This window comes from Orbicella faveolata, unplaced genomic scaffold (genome assembly GCF_042242905.1).
Source record: "Orbicella faveolata isolate gen_17 unplaced genomic scaffold, um_ofav_v1 contig_3, whole genome shotgun sequence".
Classification (NCBI taxonomy): Eukaryota; Metazoa; Cnidaria; class Anthozoa; order Scleractinia; family Merulinidae; genus Orbicella; species Orbicella faveolata.
The window spans coordinates 17048275-17060138 of record NW_028301558.1 but is presented as its reverse complement, the minus strand read 5'-3'; the positions used below and the strand labels follow the sequence as shown (position 1 = coordinate 17060138).

The 11864-nt window shown below is 40.2% G+C and overlaps 1 non-coding gene and 1 pseudogene across 1 annotated transcript; one reads left to right on the top strand and one right to left on the bottom strand.

Moving 5' to 3' along the window:
* The first annotated feature begins 8082 nt into the window (after positions 1-8082).
* On the top strand, positions 8083-8221 carry LOC149106675 (U4 spliceosomal RNA). Its single transcript, XR_016210066.1, has one exon. It is a non-coding gene; the product is annotated as a U4 spliceosomal RNA (small nuclear RNA).
* Positions 8222-9991: 1770 nt separating this feature from the next.
* Positions 9992-11370, bottom strand: LOC110063253 (ras-related protein Rab-30 pseudogene; annotated as a pseudogene).
* Positions 11371-11864: the final 494 nt, after the last annotated feature.

Sequence of the window (11864 nt, the reverse complement as noted above, 5' to 3'; positions counted from 1 at the left end):
GTTTCGTATGTACAACATACATCTTCAGAAGTGACCGTTAACTAGATTACAATCGACATTTAAACGCGAAGAAAAAGAAAAAGACTGGTATCTAATAATATATAACAAGACTAATAGTTAATAACAAACGGATGAGTCTGCGGTAGAGTTCAGCCACAGTTTTTAAGTTATTTTGGCCGCGTACAAAATTACCTTGAATCAGTAAAGGAAACCTGAAAATTGTACTATTTACTAAGATAGAGAAAGGATGGTTAAGGATGGAGAAGATACATTGACAAGGAGTATAAACGACACACTTGAAAAATGTAGGCTAGACTTTCCAAAATGCGCGAACTGTGACGTAGCACCTTTAACTCAGTCAGGAAAATCGAAATGATTGTCAACGACAACGACAGTTTCCGGGACTTGAAGCCGGTGATAAATTTTCTAGTTTTTGTCGTCAATCTATACAAGCAATTTATCTTGGGATAATTTTCGTCAAATTGGGATCGAGAAAAAAAAGAAGTACTTTTAGGCAAGAGAGGAAATAAAGATGTTTTCCATACCGTACTGCGCAGTCTCGGCATCCTAATGTTTATAAACATTATAAGGTCTCACTCGATGGACTGCGAATCGATGTTCGTTTCGAACCTTATCTTTCAGGCCTTTCAAATTTTTTTTCCAACGACTTCATTGATTTTTACAGTTGCGAAGTTGTTTCATCAAGTGATACGAGAAAGAACGAAGCATCGAGATTCGCATCCATAATAACGGCCGCGGCCGCACTATAAGAGTTAACCGGGTTATTTCTAATTAATCAATTACGGTTAAGCAGGGTTCCCGAGAAACCATGATGCGGCCGCTAATTTCGGCAGTTCACTGAACTTAAACTTGGTTAAAGGTTACCATGGAGATTAATTGAAGAACAATAGATTTTTAACCGACTTAGGTTAATTTTTAACTACCTTTCTGCCTGGTTTAACCCAGTGAAGTGTCAGTCATCACGGTCTCTGTGTGTGAGATGTTGTTCCTGAACATGGCGAGTGGTAACAACAGCTCGAAGGAGTTATATTACAAAAGCGGGTTTCAAGTTTTTTTTCCTAATATGCTTCGCCGGCTATACCATATAAGTCAAGTTTGCAAGGAGCGTTCGGACCTGAACCATGGCCTAACCGGGAAGCGCTCATTCACAATGTTAAGTGCAGTGCATTTTCCAAACGTAACAGCTGTGGAGCAATAGCTTTTCCCAGTTCCTAGACAACATAATCTGCACTTCTCTATCAATATACTATAGCGATGCTCGGAGGCGACTGTTTCTTTTTGTCATAAATGGAGAAAGAATACGCAAACCGCGTGAAAGGACTCGATATGTTCATTCGAAGGTGCTCTCTATAAAAGCTCGGGTATAAAAGTCATGCATGGTGGGATTCCTGGTGATTTCCCCAAACCATCGCCGATTTCTCGGATAGAGTCAGATTCGAGGACGATTCATTCGACGGCGGTGAAAAACACTCTGACGTCCATGCAAAATCAACATCATGTTCGAATGAACTGTCTTGGAAATTTGTGTATTTTAACCAGGTTTCTAAAAATTAAACCCAGTTAACTCTCTTAGTGCGGCCGCAGCCATTAGCCGGTTGACATGAAACTTTGAATTTACCTCATGTAAGTAGTTTACTTGTGATGTCTTACATGAAACATAACAAAAAACGTAAGCAAACTCTCGAGAGTGCGCAGTACGGACTGGAAATCTTCTTCAAGGAGACTGAACTGAGTGATCTTTTCCACGAAACAGTAGAAAACAAGATCAAGCCCAATCATGCAGCATTTATGTCACACCAAGTCAGGCGCCGTCCACACTATGTCGGAGGAATTTGAAAATGGAGGTCTCGCTCTAAAAATGCATCAATTCAGCGGTCATCTTGGATTTGTGTTTGAAGAAAACTCGGTCAGGGAAATCACATGATTACCGTGACGTCATCGCTTTTGAAAAGCTCCGTCCAATAACAAAAACCCGGCGTTTTCAAATTCTTCCATTTTGAGGAGCGTTTTCGAAAAGCTCCAATTTCTTGACGGATTAGTGTGGACGATAGGCCTAACCGTAGACTGCAAAACAGTCGTATTTTTTTGCGAATGCGGGCGACGGTCAATATTCGAACGAAAGGTCTGAAGCGAATGTAAAAACGGCGAGGGAGAATGGGCGTGTGAGCGGGTGTGTGAGGCTACGGGCGTGTGAGGCTCGTGCGCTTCACAAGCGAGGATCGCGCTTACGGCGCTTCGCGCCTTCCGAAAACGTCCAAAAACGACTGTTTCAGTTTGCAGTCTAGCCTAACCGTAGAAATAAAGCCGCATTTACAAAACTCTTCGACGCTGCCTTATTCTAGCCTACGAGTAAGCTCTCACGCGCTGGGGCACGAGCAAGCCGGAAGCCGCGAAAGACGATTCGGCAATAGACCATTTTACAGTTGTCTGCTCAGTAACCTGGCCTTTGTATGACAGCGAGGCTAGAGTTGGCCTTGTTTTAATACAGACCTCACTGCTTTTGTTGTGTAAAACAAGTTGTTCTGATGCTAACTAGGTGCATTTACATGACAAAAACAGTGAGGTCTGTATCAAAACAAGGTCAACTCTAGCCTCGTTGCCATACAAAGGCCAGGTCACTGAGCAGACAACTGTAAAATGGTCTATTAAGCGAATAGGCTTCGCCTTCGCTCTGAAACTTCTTGTATGAAGGGAACCTCTGTTGATGTTACGATGTGAATAAAACAGCTTTGTAATCATAACGCTTGAGATTTTGCCACGGCTTCCCGGGTGCGAAAACCTTCCGGGACCTTCGAGAAACGGGCCCCTGGTCTCAGGGAAAATGAAGGAGAAACCGTCAAAATAGCACAGAATTTGGCAACTAACAAATCTGAAGTTAAGGTTAACAGTAATCCTAGATTAATTTAATCTAGCTTAAGCAACTAAGCTCAGTTATGGACCAATTCATTTATAACAGCGGCAACGACATACGTACGAAAAAAAGTTTTATTTGTGACTAACTACAACGTTTTGACAATGCACGGTGAAGAAGGCGCGCCTGTGCTGATTCGTTTTCGTTGCTCTGGCTCTTACTTGCTGGTTTGCTGACTAAAAGGTCAATGCTAAGAGAAAAAAAAATATGGAATTTCTTCGCTAGTTTTTTTTTTCCAACGACTCAGTGTCGGAAAGCTTAGCAACAAGAACTTGCTGCTAAACTCGACGAAATTTTTAAAATTTCTAAAATGCAGCTGAACACGTCATGTTAGTAACGCGCGATTTAGAGTTATGGGTAAATAGCTTAATTTCGACCAATTACAGATCCCACAGTAACTTGGAATGATGCCCTTGCATCGACGGCAGCTGTCGACGAATGATGGGATAATTTAATGGTTCCTTAGCATCAACTGGTCACATACATATGGTACAAAAGTCCGCCGCAATGGAAACGCCTCCGATCCAGAACTAAGCGCCTTCATCGGTCAAAGCTTCGTAGCTCTGACGAGGGGCTCATGCTCGAAACGTCAGCTTCAAACTCGCTAGGGCGGTTAATTTCCCGGCTTTATCTACTTGAAGGTGATAAATAGCTAAATGTTTTACTTGCTCACCGACGTCGTCTAACAGTTTCACGCTTAGAAACTAATACCTTAGCTGACTTTTTCTTTGTTTCGGAAGTTTCAGTGAGTTGCTTGTCACCCAGTATTTTGGATTTTGTGCTACGAGCCCGGTTCTTCACGGGAAATGGCCTATTTCTGATTCAGCTCATTCATTCTAGAGTGTCAGTTCAGCTCATTTACTCCAGGGTGACCGACTGATGAATGAAATACAATTTCATGTGAGCATATGAAAGTATGAAGCTCGTAGGACATGATGTATTTTGATTTCTGTACAATACAGACATAACAGGGGGTAATAAACTGAATGCAAATCGACGCAACCATTAAGTAAACTGCCAACGCGGAACTAATCACACCTTTTTAATAAAGGAAATATTGAAACCTTTAATTGAAACTTTTAATTGAAACTGACGAAACACGCTGGCGAAAGTATTCTTTACGATTCAAAGAAAACAAATGCAGCAACACAAGATAGAAATATCTATTTACCAGCTTGTGGAGACTAAACTCACAAGATCGCGCAATAATCAAAATTAAGACCAGGAAATCGACCCTGCCTGAATGTTTTCATGTTACCGTGTTACATTAACTGAGTTTAATTAGCACTTTTTTCTTAAAATTGCACTTCGATATTTGTCTCTCCTCCCTATTCAAAGCCTATTTGCTGTATGCTTCTCCCAAGTTTAGCCCTGAATGAGTTTTCACTGTGAATCAAGTGCGTTTTTCGTAAAATTTGAAAATAGACATGTTTTTATAGCTTTACAGATCATTAATCAAAACGATAACGAGTTGTTATTAAAAGTGGCCTCTGAATTCGAGGACAAAACACACAGGCCATGTGCGCTGACTTGTCAATACGTTGTTCAATGAAATGATTAAAACCTCAAAGATTTCATGTCGCAATCTGGCTGGTTCTTAGTAAAGCTCCGCGTTCGTCGATATCAGAAAACTTCAGTTCCAAAACGTCAACGTATATTAAGTTTCTTTGAGCTCTTAGCTACAGTAAATAAGTTAATAATCTTAGAGGAAAGTATAAAAGAAGACAGAAAAAAATTGAGACAGGTGTTGTTTGTGTTTTTAATAAGGAAGATGCTTTTAAAACTGTTATCACCTCAACCACCTTCAGCTTATTAGCAATGCTTAAAATAATGGACGGTTGAAAACGGATTATCAATCTTTGACCCGCAAAATAAGAGTTCAGCCCTCCTCCAAGTGCGAAACAACAATCTTCCCATGGACATAATTAGACTTCTTGGAAGGTCCTGAAAGGTTGCTTGCCCTTCGCGACACCTCAGTAGAACAGTGTTTTATTGCGTTCAAAAAGAAAACCTGAAAAACAAAGAGAACTAATTCAGGTGTTTGTTTAGGTAATGATAAATGTGTATATCGGAGGTTCGTTAGCGCGTTTCAATCATTTTCCGTTGAAAGGTGATTGTTTGCTTAATAGTCCTCTTTTAAGACGATTTGTTGTAATTGAATAGTGGTAACTGCATCCGACTGGCCTACAAATATATGCGCACATAAACGCTATAAGCTATTCATTCTGTTGAAACACTCACTAGACAACAAATAATACGTCTTCATAAAGAAAACTCGAAAAGTAGTTTCGAATTAGTCAAGCAAGGAATACTACAGTGCGGTCCTCTTCCAAGCAAGTCAGTGCTGTTGTTCGCGCCAGTCAGGGATCCGGAATGGAGTTAGATGCAACCAGGAAGCGAAACGGCCTTTGCGAGCTGTTTGTTTTGTTATCATTGGTGATAACTGTAAGAAGTGTGAATAGGGAGTTAAGCTTCCAAGGTAGCGGCTTTCACGTTTATTATATAACCGCTGGGAAGAGCCATGGGGACAGCAACGAAATCAAGTTGTGGTTTCGAACAAAACAGCTTGCTGGAATGTTGATGATGATTCAAAATGGCGGTGGTTCGCTCACGCTGATTGGGATATACGACGGAAAATTACGGTAAGTTAAGAATGTAATTATACCGTTATCTAAGTTCAGGAAATTGTCACGATTTTGTGTTCCTGGCGGTCCCTCGGTTGATGGAAATGCAAAGACAACACCCGTATCCGTATGTAGGGAAATCTTCTAGCTTGGGAGATTTGGCAGGCTCTTTAAGTCCATTATTCCAATAAAATTCGCTATCAACTTTAGCTCATTTTCTCGGATAGGCATTTTTTCAGCTAATGTTTGCATTCCTGTTTAGTTGCTAGTGACTCTCGGAAAGTTCATAGTTCGTAGTCACCGTTTTTCCGCTTGGCTGTCAAAGTACCAAATTTTCTCCCTAGCCTTCACCCACATACAGTTCGTGGAAAGAGGAATAAAAACGTATTGTTTCTTACACGTAGCGATTTTCCCTTCGCGATTAGTTCACACCTCCGAGGAACATTTTACTTTCGTCAGGAGCGTAAAGAAACTGGCGGCAAACTAACATTGCTCGCAGAATTTACCATGCTGGTTTGCTCGCAGTCTTCTACGGGCCGTGGAGCGTGCAATTTCGTTCAAGTCATTGAATTATTGCAGTAGGCATGCGTTTTTATCCCTAATTTATTCTTTTATCTTGCTTTCTATTTTAAAAGCAAACGAAGAGAATAAATTAGAGATAAAAAACACATGCCCAATGCACTAATTCTTGAAACTCCGATTTGGCTCATTGCACGCTATGTTCCAATACAGATTTTTCACATCTTGGTAAAACAAAAAATAACTTCCCAAATACATGTAAATGCAGGACAGTTCTGGCTAGGCCATTCATAATAATTCATCCCATGCCGGCATTGTGTTATCCACCCTTTGAACAACCTGGGCCAAAATAATACCTACACTTTTTCTCTTTTTTATAAGAATATACTTTATATGTATATCGAGACAGAAATTTGTCACTTATTTTAAGAATGAAACCGAGGGTAAGATTTTGAAAAGAATATAATTTTTGTGTTGAAAATTAATTTTGCAAGTACAATGCAGTTACAAGCTATTATATGTTTTTAACTAAACTATATAAAAATTTTTTCTTCCCTAAACGGCAAAACCAGCCAAAAAACACAAAACAGCACTATCTGTATGTTCGATCTAAAAACATGTTTTCAAGAAATTATTTGCGTCACATCAAGCTTTATTGCCTGCAGTCTGGCTCAAAAATCACTTCAACGCCATCAAAGTCATGATAGGACAGATAATCTGACGTTGTCTTTATCTCCCTGTAATCTAGGAATATGCCATGAATATTCACACCTAAAATCGGCAGAAAAATACGAATATTCAGCCTGGGCCGGAAAAACAATATTGTTATTAAAAAAGAGTGCATATGTATATGTCTATTCGGGTTGCTACGTTGGATCATTTCAAAGTTTTCCATACATTTTTCTCACCGTACAGTTCACTTTCCCTCGCTCCAACTTTGCCCACTCGGTCTATACGGTCCGGCTAAATATTTATATGTTGAAAACTAAAAACGCGATTTTACGCTTACTATAGCTCCATAACATTTGTAAATTTACACTGGTGGCACCGAACTTATTATGTCAGATTTCAGTTTTATTCAGTTACAAAAGGCTGCTAGAAGATCAATGTCACACGCTGAAGTGAAAATTGTAGACAATGATTAGTGATACTATCCTAACTGGATATTGGACTTTTAAGTTTCGCAACCCGCTTGCGAGAACGTGTCTATTACAGGATTGTTACGGTTCCTCTGGTTTGAGCGTTTTGGGGCAGTTTCGCCTTTCGACAAAACCACCGTTCTTGAGAAATTTAAAAGTCAATGATCAACAGAATACTGGCTATCGACAATGCTCACAATTAAACAAGAGCTGCAACTGCAATCATTGTGGGACACTATGTATATCGATCGGACTGATTGTTAAAGTCTTTCAAACGTGTACGGCAATAATTTTGTTGATTTTGTTCTTGTCCACCGTTTGTGAAAAAGCAATAACACTTAAATGACGTATTTCTGGCGTTGAGCTTTTTAGAATGAGAAAAATCCACTTTTACTAGCGTGACGCAGCCGTACAAGAGACTTTATAAATTTGCATATCGGACCGTAATGAATGCAAGTCTGGCTTCGCTGACGGTCACGCAACTACGTTGTGTTACAGCAGCTGAAGAGCGATAACTTGAAAACCCTGATCTTGAAAGAATTTGGCCTCAAGCGATAATGAATAAATGAATCAAATTTCTATCATTGTGTGTCGCAGAGTACAAATTTGAAGATAGCAAAATATGGCAATGTGCGCATGCGTATGTGCCTTGGCCATCAAATCACACATATGCCAGTGATAAGTTTCAAACAAGTCAGTTTGGGAATTACAACACCGTCGTCTTACTTTCTCTGAATTAAAGAATAAAAGCATGAACAGGATTCGAAATGAAAATCTCTAAAATAATGAAAATTGACTGACGTAATTATGTACCATATTGATGCAATAATTGGCTGCCTCAAGTTGTTTATTATGACATAATGTGTTCAGCTTTGCGCAGTGGCATTACCGTAGCCAGTGAGGTTCATCCGAGGCGCGGTTATTGCTGATTGAAAACTTTTCCCAATACCCCGCAAGACGGCTTGAAATACAGCCGGCTTTGCAATTTTTGTCGGTCCATACGTGGACCTTATAATCTAAAAGAAGAACTTCCCGAAGACCAAGATGCTAACAATGCCGTTTCATCTCAGATAATCCGGGTAGACAGTAGCCATTCATCATAGACCGCTACGAGAAATGATTTTTCACAGCAAAAATCTCTGCATTGATATTGACGAATGAAACTTAGCACTAATGGTGTTACACACACAGGTCATTGCCCGTCTGTGAGCCGAGACGACAAGTTGATAAGAGGTTTTCCGCCGTGTGCAGTTTTTGGCTCTCGATCGTCAGGTGAATGTGCTATGAGACGTGATTTTCGCCAAGCTATTACTTTCAATTTACCGCAAGGGTTCGAATCTCTAGAAAGCATTTTCTTTTCTGATAAAGATAACGATGCTTATCAGCCTCTCGCTGACATATTTATTGAAATCACTGGCGGGAGTAGATTTGTTTCATCACGACTCTGATTATCAGATTGTATGCGAGTTATATTTCTTCGTGTTTCGCTTGGCTGACACATATCTGCCGCCATTTTGAGATACAGTACAGTGTCAAGGCTGGGATAAGTCGGAATTCAGGCTTGTCTTGCATGTGAAGTCGTAGATTTTCCGCAAACGATTGAAATATCGAAAATTCAGTAGTATCGACGTTCTCGGCGATAGCTCCGGCGTCGTCGACAACTTTTGCCTTAGGATGTTACGTAAAGCGCCACCAACAAACTTCTCAATTCGCAGATTCAGTACTATTATGAGTGTTGCTTTTCAAAAACACTCCTACATGTGGAATTAAACATTTTCATTAAAACGTGTTCTCTGCCTCATAACTTATTCAAGGTTCTTTTGCTGGTCGTCGGTGACGTGATTATCCAATTTGAAGTGATATTTTGATGCACATGGCTCAAGGCTAATACTCTTTCAGTTCTCAGACATATGTTTCATCCGCTTACATATTGTCTATCGTTAAATGCAGTTCTATGAACACGCAGCACTTACAACTCACGGAGGAAATTATCGGCTTCAGGCGATGCCGAAAGATTTAAAATTCCACGCAATCTAAACTAAAAGCTGAAACAAACTAAACTAAAAGCTGGAACACGCTTCAGTAACTTTCTCCCCGCGAGAAATGCCATCTTTTTTGGCCCTTGAGAAGTTGCTATCAACACCCACGTTGCGCGTTCTAGTGTTTTCGGAAACTTTGCTAAAAACTAACAATGTATGATTGAGCCTTCTGCTTGAATTTCAACGAATCCAGACGAAACATTTCAACACAAACTAAGCGCATGTTGTAGCTGGTTATGCAAATGAGTTATAAAATTTTAATCGGCTGGAAAATTTGCATGAGACCAAAAGAGTTCTTTGACTTCTTATTGAGGACGCGGTTAACCGTGGATAATAACATGTTTACAAGAAACATCGACAAAATAAGACTTTCCATTTCTGCTCTGAGTTTGCTTGGCGTTTCAGAGTTCCTTTACAGCTTTCCATCAGCACAAAACAGGAAAAGTTGAATAAACCTTTCAGTTTTTTTCCCACAGAAACTAATTGTCTGAAAAGCTTCCGTTTTCCCAAACTGTGACGATGATGCTTAAAGATAGATTTTTTTTTTTGACATGATTAACATAACACAAGTTAAGAAAGTCAGGGCTTTGTTTGGAGTCGACTGCCACGTGCCATACATAAGCAATGTTGCTTTTAAATCTTTTCACGAAACATCAATTGAAAACGGGTGCTGCATTGGAAAAAACTGTTTCCTGTCAATAACCACCGACAAAACCCACAAAAGAAACTGCACAATAATAACTTTATATAACTGAGAGATTTTTATTTTACACATACTTCTATATTACATCTTCTGTTTATCTTACAAATATAATTTTCTTATAAAATATACATATCTACAGAGTGCTCCGCGCCAATTTACATTCCATTAATTAATTTTTGAAGCAGATTGATTGAGCTTGATTCCAAGCTGAAATTCTAATTTTGACATTATCTTCGCCAAATGTATCAACATGATCTAAGTGATCTCCGAAGCGCCAAATAATCATTTTACATAATTCATTATTAAACGAAAGCAAGAGCAAGAACCAAAACACCTTGTTCGGTCTTTTGTCCCTGAAATTGTCACAAAGTTCAATTTTCAAACATTAAATTCGACAGAAATTCGAAGGGTTTTGAATCGGCAATTTTTCTCCGAGCCGTTTGATGTAAGACACGATACTGAAGCTCTTCTTTGCAACACTGTTATTGTTGTTGCCGTTGCTGAAGCGGTTCAAACTCTTGCTTTTTGCGTTCTCTCGCAATTGTTCAGCTAGTTCTGTGAAAAGAGTTTCAATGTTATCGTCCCACTTCGCGGACGTTTCAATGTACAGCAAGTCTTCGAACTCCGCGAGGTTCGCAGCAGATCTAGAATTTACCATGCGCTTAGCGCCTTTCAAGTCCGTTTTGTTCCCGACGAGAACTTTGACCGCGTTCTTCGAAGTGTAACGCTGTACATCCATAAGCCACTGAGGTATGCTGGCGAACGAGCCTCGATTCGTAAGGTCAAATACCATGATAACAGCATCTGCATTTCTGTAGTAGCTCTGTGTGATCGAGCGATATTTTTCTTGTCCGGCTGTGTCCCAGCACTGAAGTTTCACCTTGTCGCCGTGAATGTTCAAAATCCTTGAATCCAAATCGACGCCGACTGTCGAAGTGATATTCTCGGCGAAGTATCCTCTGGTAAATCTTCTGATCAAAGATGTTTTTCCAACACCCACGTCTCCGATTACTAAAATTTTGAACAAATATTTGAAGTCGTCTCTAGACATATCTTCCATGGTTTTTTTTTTCAGCAAATCTTCTCAGTGTTCTGGTCTCTCAGCTGTGCGTTCTGCCCGAGTAAAGAGTAAAACTGAAAAGGAAGTCCATGCGCTCTCCTTTTATATACGGCCCTGCCCAGCGGTAGGCTCAGCTTAAAGGGTGTTCACCGTTGCGTGGTTATTGTTTCTATTCAAAGCGCGCAATTTCCTTTCGCCGCTCATTTGACACATTGTAAATGCATTATTCTTTTACATGAAAGAAACACAAAGCTTTGTGTCGAGTCCCTCGAGGAATTACTTGTTTGCCAACAAAAAAGGAGGCGCGTGCCACACACGATATTGCTCAAAACATATGTTTATTTCTTGCACCTGCCTCGCGAGCCGTTCGCGTGCCAGACTAAACAATACAGTAGGCCACGTGACCCATTACACGCACTCGAAGGCACGTGTATTTTGTGACGCCGGGCGAGTTGGGCTGAGGCTGCAGCGAATCGACCACGAGAAGTTGTTTACATTTTGATTTTATTGAGATCGATGCTGATTATGGCTTCGCGCAAATTCTGGGATTGTAGATAGCGCCGTAAAGAGTTCAAGGCATTTATAGACGCTTGCTGTCTCTACTGGACAAGTTTGAAGTCATGTGGCTCAGTTTTATGAGCTAAACAATGGCTTTTACTTCTAACGACGCTACGTCTAGTTCTTTTGAGCGTTTATCGGGGCCCAGCAACCATACAATCACGCTTGCCGAGCGAGATTTGACCTTTTCAAAATGAAAGCGTTCAATTTTTTTCCGGTGTTAAGAAAGCTGCTTTATTCAATGTTTCCTTTTACAAAGTAATCGTCGCGACTAGTGTTACAAAAGGTTC